We start from the raw sequence: 25100 nt of genomic DNA on the forward strand, positions 1-25100 counted from the left end.
ACAGAGGGGAAACTGAGGCTCAAGGTGAAGCCCCTTGCAGAGGGGGACTGCCTACCCTACCTCTCCACTCAGCCTAGCCTAAAGCAGCACCCACAGCCTGTGGGGCAGGGCCAGGCAGCAGGGGTGGGGCACCCATGATCCTGCCCTCCGCCGTGCCCCAAATGGTGCCCAGTCAGGGCTGACCCAAAGCCCCTCACCCTGCACTCTCTTCAGTGGCTTCCTCCCCATGGTGTATCTCAGAGGTTGGGCACCAAAGTGCCCACCCAAGGTCTGGGCCCCATGGCCACCAGGGGCTGCTGGAGGGGCAATGGGGCAGGACAGACAGGCCCTTAGAAGTTTGATCCAGCAGGCTAAGCCATCCCCTCCCCCACCCAGGTACCCCAGAGCAGGTCTGGGCATGAGCCTTGGGCAGATGCCCAGGGGACTACAGCGGGGCCCAGCTGGTCCCAGACGGGCGTCACAAGGAGATCTCCAGGGCCCCCGGCACCGGGCAGCCGCCCCACAGGCCTAGCCACACCTGCTGGTTTCCAAAACACCCTATGCCTGCAGGCCCAGCCTCCTCAGGAGGGGCAGCCCAAGGGCCTGTGGGTGCTCCTGGCTCCTCCCAGCACCCCTACTGCTTGGGGTCCCAGCCCACCATCTCCTCCTTCACCTCCTTGGGTGCCCTGTCCTCCAGCCTCTGAGACCATTGCCCTTGCACACGACCCTTCTTCAGGCCAGATGGCCCCCCTGCCCCGCCCTGCCTCTGATTGCCCTTCCCAGGCATACCTTGCATCACCTCCCAGGTGGCGGGTGGGCTGGCCCTCAGGGACAGGATTCTTAACAAACAGCCCTCAGGCCCCAGTGGCAGTCTCCAGAGATGAGGCAGGCTGCACCTTCAGAGAGAGCCGGGGCTGGCCAGCACTGCAGGACTGGGGCCCGGGGGGGGGGCGGGAATTGCGGTGCTCAGGGGCCCTGCAGAGAGGCAGCCGCAGTCCCACTACCCTCTGCCTGCCCCAGCGACATGCACTGGTGCCTGGCCTGACTGTAAAGTGCCCACCTGACTTGGAGCAGGGCCTGGTGACCAAGAACAAGTGGGAGCAGAAGAGTGTGGGAACCCAGTGACCCCCCCTGCTGTTTCCACAGATACCCCTATAGCTCCCTGAGCACCCACCTTCACTTCAGAAGATGGTTTGCGGGGGCACCTGGGTGGCTCAGTCGTTGAGCGTCTGCCTTTGGCTCAGGTCAGATCCCAGGGTCCTGGGATCGAGCCCTACATCAGGCTCCCTGCTCCGTGGGGAGCCTGCTTCTCCCTCTCCCTCTGCCTGCCGCTCTGCCTACTTGTGCTCTCTCTCTGTCAAATAAATAAATAATCTTTAAAAAAAAAAAAAAAAAGAAGAAGAAGAAGATGGTTTGGGGTTTCTGGCTATTGGAGCAGCCCTTGGGTCCTAGCCAGGGGTCCTAGGCAGGGGTCCTAGCCAGGGCTCCCAAGGCAATCCCACTGTCGTGACAGGTGGGCCACACATAGGGGCATGAGGGTAGCTGGTCTGAGGGAGGACCGGCTGGGGCAGGCAGGAGGGGCCAGGTCAACTCCCTCAGCCGCCAGGGTGGGGAAGGGAAAGAGAAGGAGACCCAGGGTGAGGGCTGGGTCCTCCCCCTGCTGGCTGACCAGTGCTAAGGGGGCCCAACAGGACCAGGTGCAGGGGGCCCTCCAGGGAACAAGACCCCACCACCACCTGTGCAATTCATTTATTCAGGGCCTGCTCAGCGTTCTGCCTTGGGTCAGGGGTCTCTGCTCCCCAGAGAGCCCAAACAGCAAGAACCAGTAAATAAGGACATGCCACCCAGCAGTGGAAAGAGGGCAGTGGTGCGGGGCTGAGGTGGGTTGCTGCACTGGGGGCTTATTGCAGAGGGGCACTGGAGTGGAGGCAAGGTGACAGGAAGCACTGACCTCCCCTTCCTTCTGAATTGCCCCCAAACCTGGTCCTCAAGGCCTCCATGAAGTTGGCTCCCCACTGAGCCCCTTCCCTTCCAACCTCCTGGCTATATTCACACATGCCTCTCCTCCAGGCCAACTCTGAGGCCCTGCAGCTCCTGTGTCCATTCCTGGGACCCCCCCCCCATGCTGAGCCCCACCTCCCTGGCTGCACCACCCTTTTGTCTGCAAAGTCCTTTCCCTCTCTCTGGGGCTCTCTTCCTTCTCACCCCTCTCCTGCGGGGGGCGGGGGGACATTGGCAGCTCAGGGACATCCTCAGCTACACACACTCCCCCACGGCCCTTCACTGGCCTGTGGCGTGTTCACCACACACCCACTTCTCCACCCAACATCTATAAGCATCTCAGACTGGAGAGATCCGAGACACAGCACACTCTCCTCCTGTCCCATCAGACTACCCCCTCTAGCTGCCCCTCCCCACCCTCCCAGCTCACCACCTAGCTGTTCACAGAGGCACCCTGGTGTCGCCCCTGCTCCTTCCATGCCCTCATCCCTGACCTACCACAGCCTCCCCATTCCAGAATACATGGCCCTGTCCAGCCTGTCCAGCCCACTGTGCTACCCTCCACACAGCTCACCCTGCCCTGAGGCAGCCAGAGGGAGCCCTTCCCTTGCTTAGACCCGCAGCGGTTCCCATCACCATGACAGGACTTGTCGTCCTCACTGCCACAGGCCCTAAGGGAGCTGACTGCCTCCAAATGGCAGGAAGACTGAGACACCACCCACGGCCTTCTCCTGAGTTCATCTTTTTTTAAGAAGTAGATGATAAATGCCAATGGCCTTTTATTTTCAGCAAAAGAAAAGTAGTTCCTCAAACTCCTATGGAATTGCAAGGGACTCAAAATAGCCAAAATAGTCTTGAAAAAGAAGAACAGAGTTGGAGAGTCAGAGGACTCACACTTCCCAATTTAAAACCTATACAAGGGGGGCACCTGGGTGACTCAGCCGTTAAGCGTCTGCCTTCAGTTCAGGTCATGATCCCAGGGTCCTGGGATCGAGCCCCGCATCGGGCTCCCTGCTCTGCGGGAAGCCTGCTTCTCCCTCTCCCACTCCCCCTGCTTGTGTTCCCTCTCTCGCTCTGTCTCTCTCTCTATCAAATAAATAAATAAAATCTTTAAAAATATATAAATAAATAAATAAATGAGACCTATACAAGGGCGCCCGACTGGCTCAGTTGGTAGAGCGTGCAACTCTTGATCTGGGGGTCATGAGTTTGAGCCCCACGTTGGGGATAGAGATTACTCAAAAAATAAAATTGTCCCTCTTGGTCTGCCCTGTGGGCCATATGCTCTGGTGTCCTCCACTATTTGGCCAGGGGTGAGTGCCTGACCCAGGACACTCTACTCATGGGCTCCTGAAACATTTCTGGCATAAAACCCACAAATCAGAGCTTCATTTGGGGCATCTGGCTGGCTCAGTCCATGGAGCATGCAACTCTTGATCTCAGGGTTGTAAGTTGAGCCCCACATTGGGTGTAGAGATTACTTAAAAATAAAAATTAAAAATATTTTTAAAAAATCTACAAAGTTACAGTGATTGAAACAGTGTGGTATTCATAAGAACAGTCATATAGACCAGTGGAGTACAATGGAGAGCCTAAAAAGAAACCCTCACATGTGTGGTCAATTGATTTTCAACAAGGGTGCCAAGACCATTCAATGGGGAAAGGACAGTCTTCAACAAACGTGCTGGGAACACTGGATATCCACACACAAAAGAATGAAGTTGGACCCCTACCTCACACCACATATGAAAATTAACTCCAAATGGGTCAGAGACCTCAATGTAAGAGTTAAAACCATAAAACTCTTAGGAGAAAACACAGGAGTAAATCTTCATAAACTTAGATTTGGCAACGGTTTCTTAGATGTGACACCAGAAACACAATAGCCAAGAAACAAAAAAGAAAAAAGAGATAAAGTGGACTTTATCAAAATTAAAAACTTTTGTGCATCGAATGACACTATCAACAGAGTGAAAAAACAACTAACAGAACCGGAGAAAATATTTACAAATCACATATCTGATAAGGGTCTGGTGTCCAGAATATATAAAGAGCACTTATAACTCAACAACCATAACAAAAAAAAAGTTCAAAAAAAAGGCAAAGATCTGGAATAGATACTCCTCCAAAGAAGATATGCACGTGCCCAATAAGCACACAAAGAGAAGCTTTGCATCACCAGTCCCTAGGAAAGTGCAAATCAAACCACAAGGCGGTAACCACTTCACACTCGCTAGGATGGCTACAATCAAGAAGGCAGATAGTCGGGGCGCCTGGGTGGCTCAGTCGTTAAGCGTCTGCCTTCAGCTCGGGTCATGATCCCAGGGTCCTGGGATCGAGCCCCGCATCGGGCTCCCTGCTCGGCGGGAAGCCTGCTTCTCCCTCTCCCACTCCCCCTGCTTGTGTTCCCTCTCTCACTATCTCTCTCTCTCTGTCAAATAAATAAATAAAATCTTAAAAAAAAAAAAAAAAAAAGAAGGCAGATAGTCACGTGTCGGCAAGCATGTGGAACATTTGGAACCCTTGTGTGTTGCTGGTTGGGAATGTAAAATAGATCGCTGCTGTGGGAAATAGTTTGGTGGTTCCTCAGGGTAGACACAGGGCTATGTATGACCCCACAGTTCCACGACTAGATAAATACAAAAAAAAAAAAAAAACCACACAACTGAAAACAGGTGTTCAAACAAAAACTTGCACACTAACAATCGTAGCAGCTCTAATCACAATGGCCGAAAGGTGGCAACAGCCCAAATGTCCATCAACAGATGAACAGATAAACAAAGTGCAGTGTATCTGTGCATGGAATTATTCGGCCGTAGAAAGGAATGAAGCACCAACAGCTGCTATAAGGTGGATGACCCTTGAGAGAAGCCAGACACAAAAGATCTCATGTTATATGATTCTGCTCATATGAAGTACTTGGAACAGACAAATCCATGGAAACAGAAAGCAGATCAGTGGTTGCCAGGGGCTGGGGGGATGGAATGGGACATGACTGCTCAATGGGCATGGGGTTTCCTTCTGGGCCGAAGAAAATGTTCTGGAAGGAGACGCCGGGGATGCTGCACAATACGGTGAAAGTACTAAATGCCAATCAACTGTACCCTTCAAAAGGGTCTGAGTGGTAAACTTTATGTGATGTGTATTTTACCATGATCTAAAACAGAAAACCCTGTGTGGGGGAGCACCTGAGGGGTGTCCCCTGCTGGTGAGGGGAATATGGGGTGCCTTGTGGGCAGGAAGTTCTTCATGGAGACCCAATACCATGAGCCGAGCTGGTGGGCTGGGGACACTGGCGCTTGGGCCATGATGCTGAGTCCCTGCCCCCTCAGGGGACACGCGGTATGGAGGGGTCTTTTTCTTGGAGACTACAGTCCTTCCAAGTCTGTGCCAGAGAAGGGGCAATGGGGACAACGCCCAGGATACAGGCCCAGAGAAAGGGCTACTCTCATCAGGTGTTCCACGGGCCAGGGTGTGCCCCTGTGTCCAAACCCAGGTGGCACGGGCTGGCAGATGTGACCTGGCAGTTTGTGAAAGATGTGGCACGTAATGTGGCATGACTCAGTACGTGCCGCAGCGGCCACGGCATGGCACATAACGTGGCCGCACCGGGGATCCACACCCCTTCCCCGCTGTGCCGCTGGTCCTGACTCTGTCCTGCTTCCCCAGCTCTGGGGAAGGCCGCTCAATGCCTGCCCACCGCTGGAAATGGCCTTGAATGGCATCTTCCTATCAGATGACCTCAGTCCAGGTCCTCGGGGTGCCCCTGGGTCCATCTTTGGGCTGCCCCTTCCCTGGCTGGGCTGGACAGGGCAATGGGTTCAGGAAGGCTTAGCAGGCATGCCTGGGCACTGGACCACCCATCCTCCTCCTGCCTGCTGAGCCACAGATGCAAGCTGTTTACCTGGCAGGTGCTGGTGGAGCTAAGTCCCAGAGCACTATCTGTGGGGAGATGAATCCCCAGAACAGCCAGGGTGCCCCTCCCCAAGGCAGGGCACCGGCAGCGGCAGGCCGGCGGAGCTAGAGACCAGGACAGGCCTAGCACCTCCCTGGGCATGCTGCTGTGATCCCCACACCATCCCTCCTCCCATCAGGCCCTGCTCATCATGTCTGCAGCAGCAAGTAAGGGGGGAGGTGGTGTGCAGGCTGCCCCCACTCTGGGCGGGGAGGGGCGTGTCAAGCCTGGGCTCCGGCTGGGGTGCAGGCAGAAGCCTCAGTCACCCTGCATGGGCCTGCAGTCCGCCACGCCGGTGTGGCCTGCCCGCGGTATGTGCAACCCTGGGACTGTGTCCCCACTTCCTGGCCTCAGGGACCACCGCCCCCAAGCATGCTCCGGCCTGTTGGCGGCACCTAGGATAGGAGGCTTGGCCAGGCCAGGGGTGAGGGGGTGCCCAGAGTCCCAAGGCCTGACTGAGGCAGCAGCCGCCCCCAGGCCCCCACCCAGCAGGTTCTCTCTCCCAGACCCCATCCACTCTGGGTACTGGGGCCTCCCTGCATTCCCCCCTTTCACCTGGTCCTGGGTGTCAGGGTCTGGGTGTGCCTCTCTCTGACCCTGGTCTCTCTCTGAGTGGACATCACACTTTCTGGGTCCCTGGCTCGGTGCTAGCAGCCGCACTCCTGGGCTGGGCGGGTGAGCGTCCAGCTTTCTGTGGGCCACTGGGGGAAGGTCTGCCAAGGGAGCCACCCAGCCCAGAACTGGAAATGCCCCTGCCCCCGGAGACCCCAGAGGTGGCTGTGGCCCTGCCTCCAGCATCCCGTTTCAGGATGGAGCAGGCCAGAGGCTGGGGCACAGGGAACCGGGGCGTCTGCGGGCCTTGAACCCAACAACCAACAGAGGCTTCATTTTATAAGTAGCTCAGCTGTTGCCCAAACCCTGCTTTTAGCCAAGAGGCAGGTAGGGACCCCTGTGCATTTCTCTGTCCAGAAGCCCTCTTCCTCCTGGGGACAGCACCCACCTTTGCCCTGGGGAGTGCGTGTTGTCCCCAGCCCGGGGCGCTAACCGCGGCCCCTCCTTTCCCTGCCTCCAGGGCCACACAAAATCTGACGGAGGGCCTTCAGAGCTTTCCTGGGGTCAACATACAGATATCTGTCTTGGGAGCACTGTGGCTGGAGATCACAGGAAGACGGGCCCCGACAGCCTCCAGGAACGCCTGGATGCAGGGATACCTGAAGTCGGCTCACAGACTCATCCCCTGAGTGAGCGGATTGCCTCCTTCACATAAGCTGGTTTACGCTCCCGCTACCTGGTACCCCGAGCCTGGCTGACCCGACTGGCCTGTGTACATCTGTGCATTCCTGTGGGTGCACACGTTTCTGGGGTACACATGGGGAGTACTGCTCTGCTCGATAATGGTTGCATCTTTCTCCATTAGAGAGGTTTGTCTCACTCCAAAAAGGATGATGTGACAAGTCTCTGCTTGGGCCAGTCTGTGGCAGCAGAGCCATTGGATGGAGCCAGGCTCTCCAGCTCTATGGGTGCAGATCCCCCCATCTGCGGTGCGACCAGAAGTACCCGCCACACAGATCCCCACAGAGGAAGGTGGGCTCTCCTGTTACAGGTGTCCTGGGAAGGCAGCCCCGATGTTTGCTGGAGCAGAGCACGGCCCCCACAGTCTCAACCCACTTGGGAGGGCTCCTTCTGGGAGTGGCAAGGCCACAGGGACCTTCCCTTGGGTGTCTGCTCCAAATCTCAGGGGAAACTTGCCCTGCGCTTGCCGTCCCCCCCCCTCACTTGGCACTTTCTGATTCTCCACTGCCCCCCCCAAGTTTTGGTGGCCCCCATGAGGGATGTCTGCTTTGTGACCAAAGGGAGGTGACGGGAGGATCATGGGCTTGGAGGTCAGGTCATGAGAGGCATGGTGGGGGACTCAGGGACAAGGGACAGGCCTGGGAGAGAGAGGGGCTGCTTCTGCTGCATAGGGGGAGGGTCCAGGGGTCCGTCACAGTCTGACAGCAGCCAGGGGGAAATAGCCAGCATCCTCCCTAAGGCCACAAGGCACATCGTGCCCTGCCATCTCAGGCCTTGACCCTTTCCTGGGCTCTGAAGCTGCCCACCCCTCCAACCCCCGCACCGCAATGCCTGCTACGCCTCAGGCTCTGCTCCACAGATGGTCACCTTTCCGCTGGTCATCCCGCTCTCCCCTTGTCCCTTCCAGCAGACCTGCCCCACATCGGGGTGGACCTGGGTCTTCCTGGCACCCGGTGGGCACTTGGAGAGGGCACCGCTGAGAGAAGGAAGGAGGGGCGGGCTTCCTCACCATCCTGAGCCTGTTCTGTCACCAGACCCTGCCTCTGGCTGCCGCAGAACTGATTAGTGCTTTTTCTGGATTACCTACATTCTGCACCCTCTCCCCCCCTTCCTCGTGCTAGGCCTGTCCTCTGGGGCCAGGGGCCTCACCTACTAGGAGCCAAGGCAGGATGGCTGCGGTAGAAGAACAGACAATGCACTGCGGGAAGGGAGCGGCCCCTACAGCCCTGAGACCCTTTAAAGCCAGGCTTGGAGCATAGCCCCTGGGCTTGGGTCCTGGTCATGTGCACAAATTGTTTGAATAATTCAGATTTAAAAAGACCTACTTTCCGGTCAGACCATTTCCTGCTAAAGAGCAGATGAGGGGGGAGCATCTGAATAATGCATTTGCACACCCTAGGTTTTTAGTGAAGGCTGGGCGCTGAGCCAGGGCCACTGCTTTCAGCCTCAGGCTCTGCTCAGCCCTGCAGCCACCTGGCTGGCCTGGCCGTGGGCTGGGTGCAGCTGACAGGGTGTGGCCATGGACTCAGGACTTCAGGCTGATCTCTAAGCCACTTATCTAGAGAAGGAAGGCGTGTGTCCAGGAAATCAGGAGAAGCCTAAAATCCTGGCCAGCTGGGCACAAATTCTCTCTGTGGCAGCGGGTCCATCATGAGCCCTGATTTATGCCCCATTGAGGAGGGGGCTGGGCGGCAGATGGGGGCCCAAACTGCAGGAGGCCTGGACAAAAGGGGTGGAAGGGAGGGGAGGGGAGGGGAGGGCCGGCAGGCTCCCCAGAGTGCCCTTCATACCCCGGAGGTCCAAAGGTCTCTGGCTGGAAGCTAGAAGCTCCTGTAGGTTCCGGAGAGCTGACCAGGGCATGTGTCCCCAGGGCTAGAAGGCCCCTGCTCCTTGGGGACTGGCCTTGGAGTGGGGAGAAGAACCCTGGGACCCTGCGGCTTCTATGCATTGAAGGGGGAGGAGGCTCCAGTCTGTGTAGGGGATCTGGAAGTAAGGACCCAGGGCTCTCTACTCCTTTCATCCTGCCTTCCCCTTGACATTGCCCTCACACCCATCCATAAACATGTAAAGGAGGATTTCAGGCCTGGGCCACAGGGCAAGTTCCAGGGAAGGCCCTGCCCTACCCCACAGACCTACAGATTAGCTGGGGGCTCCAGGTCTACACCCAAAACCTCAGATGGCTGCTGCGGGCTCTGGCCTGGTGTCCTCATGTGTGGCCTTGCTCTGTGGCCTTGGTGTAACTAGGGATGGGCCCAATCAGGCCTGCAGTGGCCTGTGGGACAGGGGAGCCCTGGGCCGGCCCTCTTAGCACCCCTGCTGCCCAGTCAGGCCAGGCTGGCGGAGTAGGGCTTCTGAGGGTCCCCCAGGGCTCTTCCCATCCCCACAGGAGTACAGAGGTCTCCACAGAGACCGTCACCCCCATTTCTTTCTGCTCCGCTGCTGGCCCTGTCCCGCCTTGTTCCCCTTTCCTCCTTCTCCTCCTCCTTTCCCATCTCATTTTCCTCTTCTCCCTCCTCATTTCCACTTTTCTAAGTCCTGGGCCTAGGTAGGCACTGAAGGCTGGCATCAGACTTGCTGGATTCAGAGGGATGTCTTTGACCCTGAGTCTGGGACCTTGAGTCCATTGCTTCTGGGACCCACCTGCCAATCTCAGGACACTCATCCTTCCAACTTTGCATCATCCACCTCTCCTCCGGAGCAGTGTGCAGCACCGCAGAGTCCCCAGGACTGCCAGCCTTGTGCTGGACAGCAGTGACCATTTGATTCCGACACTCCCCACTCCCCTGCCCCTCTGGTTGTCATGCTGAGTCTTGTCCCTCTCATTCAGAACACAGAGCATCACTCACACCCCTCTCACCCATCCCATAAGCCTTCCCTGAGGACCCACTGTGTGCCTCATACCCTACTTGGTGGGTGGAGCAGGGGACAAGGGAATCAAAGTACCAGCTTCATCAGGGGAGATGGGCAAGGAGCAAAGCCGCCCACGAATGAAACTGTGTGAGGTCTCAGGAATGAGAGCTAAAGAGAAATGCAGCCAACAAGGCACTGGGGAAGGACAAAGGGGTAGGGGCCGGGGGAGACCTCTCTGTGGAGGTGACTGGAGGTAATGGGGGAGACCCTCCTCGGCAGATGGAGTCACGGGGGCAGAGTGTGGATGTGGTGACCCGTGTGTTTAAGGAGCGGCAAGGAGGACAGAGGAACCTGGAAGCTGTGGGATGGGCAATGGAAACTGTCATGTCCGCTGAGCAAGGTGGACCTCCTTGCTGGGGTGAGCACTGTGGTGGTCCAGGGGAGGGGTGAGGAGGGCGCGTGGCAGCAATCACAGGAGATTGGTTACATGGTGGGGGGGTACTTTGTGTGTGTTTGTGTGTGTGTGCGCATATGCACGTATGCTTGCACGTACATTCGTTCCCTAGCTCTGTCTGCTGAAGCAATGGTATTCTGGTAGCAGTGAGCACACCTGGAGCCCTGACCCTGGCCTCTAAATACCACTCCCCATTAAAAGACACCAGGGCTCCTTGCAGAAATGGCTGAATTCAGGGCTGGGCAGGGAGAGTGTAAGCTGAGCCTGGAGCATCCAGTACCAGGAACTGAGAAAGGGCTGCAAGAATGATGGGGACATGCTTGTATGCTGATAGGAGATCCCATAGAGTGGGAGGGGGAGGGACAGGGCGCAGCCCACACCTGGGTGGGAAGGTATGGGCTCCAGGCTAGAAGGATACACATAGGCCTGGAGGAAAAGGGGCCTGCATCTGGCCTGGGGTGATGAGGGTCAGGGGCTGCAGGATCCAAAGGGAGGGAGCCCGTGGGAACTGGGCTGCCAGGGGCCAGCTTAGTTGTTAGAACTGGGGAGACAGGGGCCAGTTGGAAAGACAGAGGTGGTGGTGGGGGACCGTTCCACTGACATTCCTGGGGATATCTATGGGCTGCACATATATGACCCACGTTCACCTCTTTTCTGCTCCCACCTGAGGGGCTTCAATTCTCAGCAGCCTTCCCAGAGGTTGACCAACTGTCTCCCTCCTGACACTCTTTTCCGTGGTCACACCTCCCTGTCCAGGCGGTCATTCCCACCAGGAGTGCCTTAGGCTTGACCTCCCGAGACCACACTGCCTGCACCTGCCCAAGCTCACACGAGCCCCATCTCCGAGACTGGCCCTGTTCCCCCGTCCCTCGGTTGGTGGGCATCCACTCGCCGGCCGGCAGAAGCTGGGCTTGCCTAGAGGCCGACCCCGTCAGTGTGGGTCCCTGTGGGATCCAGTCAGCTTGTTGCACCCCCAGGCCTGAAAGCCGGCCTGGGCTGGGTGTGTGCACGTGCGGGTACCCGTGCACAGTGCAGGTACGGGGTGCTGAATGCCGGGTGCAGGATGCCAGGTGGGAGTACTCGGCCTGTGTGCGGGATGTAGTGCGGGATGCGTGTACGGGGGACGGGTGCAGGGCCGGGAGAGTCCCAGCTGTGGTCCTGCAGCCTCCACCCACGTCCCCTTGGCTGGGAAGCTGAGCGGGTGCGCAGCCGGGAGGCCCACGCTAGCGCAGGGCCCCGCGCGCAGCCCCTGGGGCACCGGCGAGGGACGGACCAGGCCTAGGGTCCTCCGCGGGCTGGTTCCTCTAGGGCGGGCGCGGCCCCTTTAAGTGGCTCGCGCACGCTCCTGGGGTCGGCGCTGGGAGGAAGCGCGCTGGCGTGCGCGCGCCGGGGCCGCGGCCGGGCCGTGCGTGCGCGCGCGGCGTGCGCGGTGACGCGGCGTGGGGTTTCCCGAGGCTGCGGGCAGGGGCCGCCGCGCCCATCCCGATGGCTGGAGGCGTCTGAGGGGCGGACGGAGGCGGCGGCGGAGCGGGAGCGGGAGCGGGCGCGGGCGCGGGAGTGGAGCAGCCGCCGCGGGACCGGACCGATCCTCGCCGGCGCACCTGCCCGCAGCGCCCGCGGAGCGGCCCGAGCGCGACCACCTCCAGAGCGGCGGCCGAGGCGGCTGAGGCGGCGGGGCGCGGGCGAGTCAGGCGGGACGAGGCGCCGAGGTGAGCGCGGCGGCCCCTGCCCCGGCCCGGCGACCCGGGCCCCGGCCCCTCCCCCGCAGTCGCCCGCCCGAGCCGCCCCGCCCCCACCCTCCCCGCCCCCACCCCGCCGCGGGCCGCGAGTCTTCCTGCCCCGCCCGGGTGGGGTCCCGGGCCGGGAGCGGGCAGGGACCCTGCGGGCTTTGGCTGGGGTCCGGGCCCTTGTCCTCGGCCGGGTGTCCCAGGTCCGGGGTTCGAGATCTGCGGCCGGGGTCTGGGCTCTCTGGCCGGGATCGGGGTCTGGAGCTCGGGCTCCGGGGCAGGGGTCGGAGGGGCCGGGGTCTGGGCGCGGGGGCCCTGGGATCCTGGGTCCAGGTCTGTGGTCCGAGTTCTGGGGTCCCGGTTCCAGGCCCGCGGTCCTGGGTTCTAGGTTTGGGGTCGGGGTCCGCGGTCCTGGGTCCTGAGTCGGGGTCGGGTATCTGGGCCCGCGGTCCTGGGTCCTGAGTCGGGGTTCGCGGCTCGGGATCGTGGGTCCCATTCGGGGTCCGCCGTCCGAATCGGGCCCGATCTCCCTGGGGGCTGTGCGCCGGAGGCTGGCCCCGGAGGGGGTGCGCTGGGCCGGGGTCTCTAGGCCGGCCGGGCCGGGGCCGCGAGAACAAAGGGAGCGGCGGGGCTCTGCAGCGGGTTGAGGCGCTCGTCCTTTTCTTGGGAGGAACGTTGTGTTTTAAATACACCTTTTCTGGGGACTTTGAACTTAGTGTTTGGTGGCGACACGGTGAAGGAAGGGGGACCGTGAAATGAGGAAGCTGAGGCGCGGCCGGGGCCGGGCGCCGCTGACAATTCGCGGTGCATTGAAGGCAGGCAGACACAAAGAGCCGTGCCGGGAAGCCCGAGCCGTGCGCTTCTCGGCTGTTTTCGTTTTTAGCGAAAAGTGGGAGGCAGCCCCACCGCGAGCCCGCTGTCGTTTCCCCCTCGCCGGGTGCGGCGCCGGCGGGGCGGGGCGGGGGCCGGGGGGGACCGGGCGGCAGGGTCGGGCCGGGGTCCCCGCGCCCCCCGCCCCCGCGCCGAATGAATGGCTCGGGCCAGGCCCCGCTACAAGATGGCGCGTCGCCGCCGCTGCCATTGTCAGCCGCCGCGCGCTCCCGGCCTCCTGCGCCCCGATTGTGTTTTGGGCCCCATTTACATTATTTAGAAGGAGCGGGGCGGCGGGGGGGAGAGGGAGGAAGTAATCCCGGGCTGCGTGTCCCCCCTTCGCCCTGCGAGCTCTTCGCTGGCCGCGGGTGGGGGTGGGGGAGGAGTTGAGCCGAAAATTCCGCCCGGGTGGTGGCGGAGCCCTCGGACTTTTGAAGACCCCCCCACCCCCCGTATTTTTCCTTGCGAATTGTTTGTGATTCAGAAGGTATTTAGACATGTCTTAAGTCCTTTAAATTACCTAGCATACGGAAGTAGTATTACTGTATCTGCTTAATTCCTCTTTATGGAAGCTTTTTAGTTGGGGTCGTGAGATCCATTTACTGAAGAAAAACAGCGATGTGTGAATTTTCATGTTGGAAAGGGAAGTTGCTGGACACGGACAGCTACAGAATACTGAATTTATGTGTCAGTGATGTAGACCTGTTCATCTGTAGGTTTAGTTTGGGGGAGCTCTTTTTTGTGTGTTTTCGTTTTTACTATCCATCTGATTGCACTGATCTCAATATTTGATGGCCAAGCAGCTGCTTAAGAGATTATTAACTAAGAAAACATGTACATTATTTTTATGATTAGCAAATAAATGGAAGTACTAGCTTTGTAAGAAGTTCCCTTCAACTCTAGATACAGTAAGGTCTTCAGAGAATTGTTATCAGTAAGAATTTTACATTAATTTTATGTTTTCGAATTTGAAGCTTCAGTATTTTGGGGGGTAGAGGGGTTCTCTATTTGAAAGTAAGGTTTTAGTTTGAATTCTATTAAGATAGGGTCTATTCTAGATTCTTCCGGAAGGTATATATTGCAACAAGAAAGTGAATAGGCAGTTCCTTTTTTGCCTCCTTACTAATATTGGGTGTGTGGGTGGGGACAGAGTTGGTGCCACCAACATGGAAACAGGTCTGAGAACCTCTACACAGCACAACTGGATGGTAGCTTTCGGCTTGATTTAACTTTCTAACAACTAGAACTGGCCAGAAATGGAGAGTATCTGGAATGGTTGGTTAGAGACCAATCCTGTCAGACCGTGTTAGGGCTGTTGTTGGGGGTGGGATCTCTGGAGGCTCTGAGGCTGGACTGCAAGGCCTCTGTCCTGGTGGGGACTGCTGGCTTGCTTACATGCTCCTGGATTCACCGACATTAGAAGTGCTACAAGTTTTTCTTAGAAGTGAGAATTTAGGAAAGCAAAGTTAAGTTTTGTGATTGTGCCTGTGACTTATTCCCATTTTCTTCTGCTGGGGGACCAGTGTTAGGGCTACATTTCATCTTCTGTTGGAATGATTCAAGAGTATGCATATAGAGGAAATTGTTCAACCATGCAGTTTTGACTCAGAATTGAGCCTTTCTTAAATGAACACCTATTGGACAGAAACTATTCCTCTAGTATGATACTGGCGTTTACCACGGGGCTGTGTGGATATCGTCACATAAGTAGTCAGCCATTTAATTAATGTCCATTGAAGGACATTAATGATAATAAAGATTTCTCTTTGTTTAATATTTTGAGTTACTTGTGTTTTGGGGGGCAGTTGCAGTAAGTTTCCACAGATTGAATTTTCATCTCAGAGCAGATTTAGAAGACTCTTAAAAGACTGCAGAATAATGACTGTCCTTTTTTTTTTTTTAAGATTTTATTTATGTGAGAGACAGTATGAGTCGGGGAAGGGGCAGAGGAGAGGGACAAGCAGACTCCCTGCTGAGTGGGAAGTCCAGCTCCAGGCCAGGACCCAGGACCCAAGCCAAAGTCAGACACTTAACTGACTGAGCCACCCAGGTGCCCCTGTACTGTCTTTTTTTAGAGTAAAACTTAAAAGTTCTTTTCAAATTTTTTTTATGCCTAGTGACTTTGATTGCAAAGCTTGAATAACCTTGGTAGACTTAGAGTGACAGCTTGAGAAAGGGACTGATTTTTTTTTTTAAGATTTTATTCCTTTATTCATAAGAGACAGAGAGAGAGAGAGAGGCAGAGGGAGAAGCAGGCTCCCCACTGAGCAGGGAGCCCGATGTGGGACTCGATCCCAGGACCCCGGGATCATGACCTGAGCCGAAGGCAGACGCTTAACCATCTGAGCCACCCAGGCGCCCCGAGAAAGGGACTGATTTTATGAGGAGTTAACTTATTTTTCAAAGCTCTGTTCTGTTACTTTTTACTTTGCTAAAAGTTTCTGTCTTCCATTGGTTTGTTTGAAAAAGTTGTATTTCTACAGATTGCTTTGAGAAAGGTCTTCAGGATATCTTTAGACTTACCTACCTACCATCAGTTGGCTTTTTAGCTAATACATTCTTTAATGACTAACATTGATTTTAGACAGTAAATGCAGTATTGGCATTTATTATAGTTTCTTCACTGGATTGTTTTTTTCTCTGCCCATGTTGGTTTCTCTGGCTCATGTTGGTCTCCAAATTGGATTAAATTCTTACTGTCTACAGACTTTGGCTTTTAAGAGCATTAGTGGATTGGTAACAGATATTCTCAATGTTATTATCTGGGCTTGACCATATGGCATGCTATATTATTTTGAAATCTCTGTTATCGCAAGTCTAGTAAGGCACTGAACAAAAAATCTTAGAATCTTTAACCCTGGGGATAATTCTGATTTCGGGTTTGCATTCATTGCTGAATGGTTAAGAGAAATTATGAAGTAAGATGGGTCACTTAAATGTTTGGTTTAGTGAACATAGAATAAAGAGATAAAAAGAAGCTTAAATTGACACTGAGGTCACGCATTTCACAAACACAGCGTGTAACAGTGGAAGGAAGGGCTGGTCTAAACGTACGTGGGGGGTGTGTGCGTACATTGGGTAATGCAACATCATGTTGACTATTCTGGTAAAAAAATGGAGCAGCACCTTTTAAAGCTATGTGTTTTGTTCCAGAACTCTTATTTAGGAAATATAGGCAATCTGTAGGCATTCAGATTGGTCAGAGGAATGCCGAAAGCTTTTTAACCCTTTTAGTCCTGTGGCGGCATTGCCTTGCCTTAGCTGTCACAGTAATGGATGGGAAAAAACTCCTGCCGGCTTCCAGGGATAAAAAAGCTTCTTTTATAGAGCAGTGTTGCTTTCTTAAAGACTTAAGTAGGTATCCACTTACTTGACTTATTAACTTAAAGTTCTGGGGAAAGCCATTTCTACACACACGGATTTAAAAGACCAGGGGCACCTGGCTGGATCATTCGGTAGAGCCTGCAACCCCTGATCGCGGGGTCATGAGTTTGAGCCCCACGTTTGGGGTAGAGATTACTTAAAAAGATAAAAGTAAAAAAAGTTAAAGATCAAGTCAAGATTATCTAGGGTAATTTTTAAGAGATTATTCAGTTGAACCTATATTGTCACTGATAAAAAGTTATGATCTAGTAATTAGCCACTCCAAGCTTAATAATGCATTTTACCAAGAGGGAAAAAGACTTGTATATTCTTTAGCCTGTCAGGACTGGGATTACCAGGGTATTGGTTGAACATATTGGTTACTTGTGGCTAATTGTATATTTATGTATATCTGTCTCCTAACTCAGTCCTGTGGCAATTATAAAATATATTCCTGATAAATATTATAGATTCTCTTGATTGCCTGTCCAAGTGTTGTAGTTGATAAAGCTTTAAAAAATTCTGGACATTTTCTAATTAGACAAGAATGTTAAGTGTTAAAGCCTCTACAGTAGGTTTTCAAAAAATTGTTGTGGGAACTTTAAAATAATTCCTAACTTCTTGAGAGGGAGAGAAATTGCCTCCTTTCTGAAAGGACTGCCACTATGGAGTTAGAGCCCAGTTCTGTAACTCAGCTTGCTGGTTTGGGTATGGATTTTGACTTCTCTGTGTCTCTTTCCTTAACTGTAAAGCAGGTGTTCTAGAACCACCTTCCTAGGGTGGGTTTGAGGATGGAGTGAACAGACAGATGTGTGAAGCTCTTAGAGCAATGCCTTGCCCACAGTACACCCATTAGTCATTTCTGCTGCTAATGGCCTTGCTTTGTAAAAATCCCTTTAACCGTGGTAATGTTATACGTTATTAGAAGACAGCTTACTAAGAGATTTGTTTTTTCTTTCTTCCTAATGGTTCCAGAGGAATATTATTTTTTTTTTTTTTTTTTTTTAAAGATTTTATTTATTTATTTGACAGAGAGAGACACAGCGAGAGAGGGAACACAAGCAGGGGGAGTGGGACAGAGAGAGAAGCAGGCTTCCCGCAGAGCAGGGAGCCCGATGCGGGGCTCGATCCCAGGACGCCGGGATCATGACCTGAGCCGAAGGCAGACGCTTAACGACTGAGCCACCCAGGCGCCCCGGTTCCAGAGGAATATTATTAATTCAGAGGATGGAATAGCTGTATCAGATGTCTTTTTTTTTTTTTTAAGATTTTATTTATTTATTTATTTGACAGAGAGAGACACAGTGAGAGAGGGAACACAAGCAGGGGGAGTGGGAGAGGGAGAAGCAGGCCTCCCGCGGAGCAGGGAGCCTGATGTGGGGCCTGATCCCAGAACCCTGGGATCATGACCTGAGCCGAAGGCAGACGCTTAACTAAGACTGAGCCACCCAGGCGCCCTGTATCAGATGTCTTTGCAAATCCCTGTCAAATTTACTACCTCACTTTTTCCAGAGTCTTCTCACATTGTTTTATTTTCTTGAAGGGCTTTCTTCACCTTTATAGGAGAATTTTGATACTATAATTCATTTTGAAAACTGGCAAAATTATTGTTTATTTTTCAAAAGATTTCACCATGCCCCCATGATGCAGAATTTTTTTTGATTTTACAAAACTTCTTTTGGTGTCCCTTGATTTGCCAAGTAGAGATAATAACAATGAAATATTTTTCATATATTTTTATAAGTACTGTAACTGGAAATTTGTTTAACAAGTGCTTATTCAGCACCTTCTCTGGTAGGTGCTGAGGCTATAAACTGCCATAGAATGGGTGTGTCCCAGGGCCTCACTGAATTTATAGTTTAATAGCCTAACAAGCAGGTGCAAAGGAGAAATTCAAGGGACAGCTAGAGATCATGACTGAGTCAGAGGCTTAACTGACCGAGCCACCCAGGCGCCCGAGGAATAAAGTGTGTTTTCAAGTTGAGACCCCAAGGACCCTCTGGTTGGATGGAGCCTCTCTGGCATGCAGTTGGTGGGTGGAGGGGAAGGAAAGAGTGTTTGAAGCTGAGGAGGTTGTGTGCGTGTTCTTCATGCAGCCACCAGTTGGCCTCCTTCACCCGCTGTGTCTGCAGCACCCAGAACAGTGTCTGTTGTGTGTGGTGGTAGGTGCTCAGTTATTATTCACTGAATGAAAGAGAGCACAGCTCATCGGGGATGGAGATTCCAAACTTTAACCCTGCTTTTACCTTGAGGGCTCTGGGGAACCTTTAAAGGGTTTTAAAGAGGAGATTGACCTAATCTGGGCCATGGCGTGGTACTTGAGCTTGGAGCATGTTCAGAGGAGGGAGGAAAACTGGCCAGAGATGGCCATATGGGGTGCTGGTGTAGAGAGGAAGGGGTCTGGACTAGGGTGGTACAGCTGGTGACTGAAAGATGTGATGGCTGCCTGGAAGGCAAGAAGAGAGGACCACAGGCGTCTGTCTGTCCTGGGCATCTGGGTGGATATTTGGCATTTACTGAAATAAGGAGCAGTGGTTTAGTAGGGGTGGGGGTGGGATGGGGTGGATAATGAGTTCAGTTTATGCATGTTGGGTTGGAGGACTCTAGGACATCTTCCATCAAGGGTGGATCAGTCCTTAGGCTTTTGGTTCCTTTTCCTATAAAGCTCTTCTCCTAGAGGTTGGTTTGTTGAGTTCACTGTCTTCAGGTCTGTTCAAATATCCCCTCCTCAGAGGTCATTCTCTCATCTCATTAATCTCTACCATTTTACCTTTGCTCTGCTTTGCTAGTCCTTGTGCTGATCTCCCCACTAGTTCTAAGCTCCATGAAGACAAGAATTTTGGTCACTGGAGTATTACAACCTCTGAAACAGGATGCCCAATAAATAACTGGATTTTGTGTATGTAAATGTGGAGCTCTGGAGGAGTGGTCTGGATTGGAGGCAGGCCTTTCAGAGTTAACACTATTTAGATGGTAATTGAAGTTTTGGGAATAATGATTACTGGGGGGGCGGTCTTAAAGTATGATCTGCGGACTCCTGGGGGTCCCTGAGACCCTTTTGTGTGGTTGATTGGGTCAAAGCTACTTACACAGTCATTAGATACTATTTGACGTTCACTAAATTGACGTTTGAGTTGATGGTACTAGAGCAGTGGTGGGTAAACCGCTGGTTATTTAACACGAATCAAGGCTGTGATATCAAACCAGTTATAGTATTTATTGTAGTCATAGTATTCACTACCATGAACTTGTGTTTAGAAAAATCCAGTTTAATGTTTTTGATGAAGCATAAAAATTAATTTCATTAAACTTTAACCCTGAGTACCCATTTCTTTCCCGGCTGTGAGATGAATTGGGAAGCAGGCATAAAGCACTAGTGGGCCCTGGTGTACTGTAGCAGTCTCCTGGACAAGTGGTTGGACCATAGCGTTGGAGGTACAGTTGACAGAAGAAGGTGGCCCTTTAGATGGGTTGGTTCTACGGCATATACTTTCTTGAAAATGAACCAACTGAACTAGATATTTCAAGGAATGTAACTGACAGTATTGTTGGCAGTGATAAAATTTGAGCTTTCAAATGGAAATTAGAATTTTGGAAAACTTGATTCTGCTATCATGAGCTTGACAGCTTCCCAGTATTTAAAGACTTTTCTTGTAGGTGATGATGCTTAGGAAATGTTTCTTTTTAATATTATGTAATGAAATGTGTCAACGTTTGGAAGATTTGCTTAATTTAGTGAACTGATAGTTTCCCAGTGGCCTGTGTGTGATGCTACTAACTCACAGATGGTAAAAGACCCATTCAGAGCACAAGAATGGGATAAATCCCATGGAATTTAATGTAATGGTATTAAAAGTTAACTGACACAGTTTCAGATTCCACATTGGAACTTCCCTTTAGGAAACTTACCACTTGTCAAGTTTTGATTTAGTATCAAAGAAGACTGTGCACATTTATTTGAAAAGGTTGTTAAAATACTTCTTCCTTTTCCAACTGTGTGTCTGTCTGAGACTGAATTTTCCTCCTATATTTCAACCAAAGCAACATACAATTGCAGCAGATTGAGTGCACAAACAGACATGAGAATTCAGCTCTTCCCTGTTCAGTGGACATTAAAGAGGTGGGGGCTAAAATGTAAAATACTGCTGCTCTTCTCATCAAATGATTTCTTAGTTATTTTTTTTTTAAGATTTTGTTTATTTATTTGACACAGAGAGAGACACACAGTAAGAGAGGGAGAAGCAGGCTTCCCCTGAGCAGGGAGCCCGATGCGGGGCTCGATCCCAGGACCCTGGGCTCATGACGTGAGCCGAAGGCAGACGCTTAACGACTGTGCCACCGAGGCACCCCATTAAGATTTTACTTATTTGAGAGAGAGAGAGAGCACGAGCAGAGGAAGGGGCAGAGGGACAAGCAGACCCTGTGCTGAACGTGGAGCCCAACAGCGGGGCTCAATCCCAGGACCCCAAGATCATGACCTGAGCTGAAGTCAGACGCTTAACCAACTGAGCCACCCAGGCACCCTTTTAGCTATTTTTTGTAAAAATGTCCTTTATGGAAATATGTAATAGGCTTATTAAACATTTCATTTTATTTTTTTTATTTATTTGATAGAGAGACAGTGAGAGAGGGAATACAAGCAGGGGGAGTGGGAGAGGGAGAAGCAGGCCTCCTGCGAAGCAGGGAGCCCTATGCAGGGCTCGATCCCAGGACCCTGGGATCATGACCTGAGCCGAAGGCAGACGCCCAACGACTGAGCCACCCAGGCGCCCCGGCTTATTAAACATTTTAAAATCTTCTCTGTTTTGGGCGCCTGGGTGGCTTGGTTAAGTGGCTGCCTTCGGCTTGGGTCACGATCCCATGGTTCTGGGATCCAGCCCCTTCTCGGGCTCCTTGCTCAGCAGGGAGCCTGCTCCTCCCCGCCTGCCGTTCTCTTTCTCTCTCTCCCTCTCTCGTTCTCTTTGTGTCAAATAAATAAAATCTTAAAAAAAAAACTTTTAATATCAAACATAGTAAATATTTAACCCACAGAAACAAAAGCCCTCAGATCCTCAGTATTTAAGAGTGTAGAGGGAGCCTAAGAACAAGCCATCTGAGCAGCAGTGATTTGGAGAGCAGTGCAGTGGTTAAACCAGCTGGGCCACATCTAGGGAATTGGCCCAGGCTGCCTGCAGGGACCAGAGAGGTCCTCATCTGGAGATGAGCACTCTGTCCTGATATGTCCATCCCCCCTCCTCCCCCTGCTGTTTGAGCATTATAGGTGTAGGATTGTGCCTTTTCCTTGGGGAGGAGAACCCATAGATTTCTCTGAAGGTTGAAAACCCACTGCTGTAGCTGGAGAACAGGCCTTGGGACAGAGTCCTGAGGGGGGTGTGTGGCTTTAAGGGTGGGTAGAGGAAGAGGAGCTTTTAAAAGAGCGATCAGCAGTTGGGAGAGTATCAGAATACAGTGTTAGAGCCTACGACAGTCTTGGGCAGGGGTGGGGTGGGGGTGGTCAGAGTAGCAAATTCGGCTGAGAGAAGTAGACCAGAGGATTTACTGCCAGGATTCCCCAGGGCCAGGGATTGACAGTGTGGTGTGGGAGGCAGTGAGGAGGGAGGACTCTGCTCTGTTCTGATTTCAGATAGAGTAGCTAGAGCATTGTCAGGTGTGGAGAGGGAGGAACCTGTAGAGGAGAAGGGGGAGCAGCGGTAACGCGCTCACTCAAGGGCCGAGCAGTGCCAGGGAGCATCTGCTGTTGAGGCAATGAGGAGAGACACCAGCTCTGCCCTGGTGAGAGGGACATCTATCAGGTGGTGGAAAAGACTGTGCTGAGAAACAAGGCAGGCAGGGCCATAGGGGTTGCAAGAATTTCATTTTTTTTTAAATTTATTTATTAGAGAGAGCGCGCGCATGGGCAGGGGGAAGGGCAGAGGAAGAGGGAGAAGCAGACTCCCCGCTGAGCAGGGAGCCCCACGAAGACCCAGGACCCTGGGATCATGACCTGAGCCAAAGGCAGATGCTTCACTGATTGAGCCACCCAGGTGCCCCTCTAGAATTTCATCTTAAAGCCAGAGGTTGAAGCATTTGAGCAGCGAGCAGGAGATAGTGAGAGGATGAAGAGGATCTGGGCAAAGAGAAGCCCCAGGGCAGGACTGTGCTTGGATTGATACTCTCCACTTGGCATAGATGTTTATATATGTCAAATATGTTGGGAGAAGTACTTCAGGATTTCCCTGTTGAAATATATTCCTTCAGACCTTGGCCTGGCACCTCCACCTGGCATTCCCGTGGTAGTAGATGGACTTTCATTTTGCCCTGTTGGTGATCCCAGTGCTATTAGCTCATGTTTGTCGGGTACCTAGCATGCCAGGCACCATGCTAAGAACTTTGTTATTACCATGTGATTCTCACATCAGCTCTGAGGCAGGTACTATGAATAGCCCCATTTCACAGATGGCTAAACCGACGGGGGGATTACGCAGTGGGACCCATGTTTGAACTTGAGTCATTTGCCTCTAGAGCCTGTGCTCTTAATTATTACACTGTGGACCCTCTAGCATGAGCTCTTCTCCCTAACTCTTTCATCTTGGAAGGCTTATGTGTCGGCGTCTGCTGCTTCATATATTATTAAAGGGAAGACTTTTCCACTTGAAAACATATTTACCAACAGTTTTATCTTTAGTTTCTTCAGGGGCTCTGTAGTAGAACAGAACTTTGTCAAACATGACAAAGTCTCCTTTTTTTTTTTAGGTTTTATTTAAGTAATCTCTATGTCCAACTTGGGGTTTGAACCCATGACCTCGAGACCAAGAGTCGCATGCTCTTCCAGCTGAGCCAGCCAGGCGCCCCTAAGTTGACTAAGTCTTCTATAACTTAACCTCCTCATTAATTTTGGTATCTTTTTCAGCTACTCGCTGGACGGGTGATCTCTTCCCACTTCTTCAGTTCTCTACCCTGTTCTCATTCTCTGAGGGTCACTTCGTTCCTGTTTCCCCTTGGCCACCAATGTTTTTATAAAGAAGTCCTTCTTGGGGTGCCTGCGGGGCTCTGTTGGTGAAGTGTCTCCTTTCAGCTTAGGTCATGATCTCAGAGTCCTGGGATCAAGCCCTGTGTCCGGCTCCCTGCTCAGCGAGGAGCCTGCTTCTCCCTCTCCCTCTGCACCCCCCACCCCCATGCTCCCTTGCTCTTTCTCATTCTCTCTCCAATAAATAAAATCTTTATTTTTATTTTATTTTTTAAAATTTATTTTTTTTAACAAGCTTGTGCTTTTTTTTTTTTTTTAAGATTTTATTTATTTATTTGAGAAAGAGTGAAAGCAAGAGGGATCACAGAGGGAGAGGGAGAAGCAGACTCCCGGCTGAGCGGAGAGCCCAACGTGGGGCTCGATCCCAGGACCTTAGGATCATGACCTGAGCCAAAGGCAGACACTTCACTGACTGAGCCACCCAGGCACCCCTTAAGTGAGTTATTTCTATCCCAGTTTTCTCATCTCAGGGTAGTTATGAGGATTAAATGAGATGGTGCAAATAAAATGCTTACCCTCCTGCCTAGCGTGGTGCAGGAGCTGGAATGTTTGCTTCCGTTACCACTGCTACATGGGATGTTTGGCCCCTTTGCCTTCCTCCTCTCCTCAGGTGCTTCTCCAAGCCGACTCATGCTCTTTATCCTATCATTGTGGTTGCCGTCTTAAAAGTTTTCAGGGGTTCTTCTGCTTGGCTTTGAAATAGTACTCTGTTACTTTCCTGTGGGTGCTATAAGAAATTACCAGAAACAGAGGGGCTGAAACAACAAATTTACTCCACAGTTTTGGAGGCTGGAAGTCTGAAACCAGGGTGTTGGCTGGGCAGCTCCCTCTACTTTCTAGGTTCTGGTGGTTGCCAGCAGCCTAGTTTTTGCCTCTGTTTTCACTTGGCCCTCAGTGCATGTCTCTGCTCTTACAAGGTAGGCCAATTGTTGGATTAGGATCCACACTAATGATTTTTGCGAAGACCCTTTCTCCAAATAAAGTCAAACCTACAGATGGAAAGTAATTTTCAGGGGATACTGTTTTGTTTTTAAATATTTTATTTATTTACTTGACACACAGACACTACAAGCAGGGAGAGCAGCAGAGGGAGAGGGAGAAGCAGGCTCCCCGTTGAGCAGGGAGCCCAGTGTGGGGCTCGATCCCAGGACCCTGTGATCACGACCTGAGCTGAAGGCAGATGCATAACCAACTGAGCCACCAGGTGCCCCTCAGGGGATACTGTTAAAAAAAAACCCACTATAGGGACACCTGGGTGGCTCAGTTGGTTGGGCATCTGCCTTCAGCTCAGGTCATGATCCCAGGGGCTGGGATCGAGTCCCGCATGGGGCTCCCTGCTCAGTTGGGGAACCTGCTTCTCCCTCTGTTTGCCCTTCCTCCTGCTTGTGATCTCTCTCTCTCTCTCCCTGACAAATAAATAAAAAAATCTTAAAAAAAAAAAACAAAAAACCCCACTATATTTACCTAGAGCTTCATCCTTAACCCTGTTCTCCTTGGGTTCCTAACTCCCTGTCTCCTGTGTCCTTCCCTTCCCTCATGTCCAAGCTTGTGAAGAGAAGACTTAGTTGCAAGTGAAAGAAACCAGTAAGAGAGAACTTGAAT

At 52.5% G+C, this 25100-nt stretch overlaps 1 protein-coding gene across 3 annotated transcripts in view; it reads left to right on the forward strand.

The window, feature by feature from the left end:
* Positions 1–12020: 12020 nt before the first annotated feature.
* Positions 12021–25100, forward strand: part of GNB1 (G protein subunit beta 1) — a 95937-nt gene continuing 82857 nt past the window's right edge. For 2 of the 3 annotated variants that reach the window (XM_032395399.1, XM_032395405.1), the window contains exon 1: positions 12024–12241. The gene's annotated coding sequence lies outside the window, so the exon portion shown is untranslated. Of the gene's footprint in view, positions 12242–25100 lie in introns of all 3 variants that reach the window. The other variant, XM_032395413.1, reaches the window with a different exon arrangement.

Source organism: Phoca vitulina, unplaced genomic scaffold, assembly GCF_004348235.1.
Source record: "Phoca vitulina isolate PV1807 unplaced genomic scaffold, GSC_HSeal_1.0 scaffold2, whole genome shotgun sequence".
Classification (NCBI taxonomy): Eukaryota; Metazoa; Chordata; class Mammalia; order Carnivora; family Phocidae; genus Phoca; species Phoca vitulina.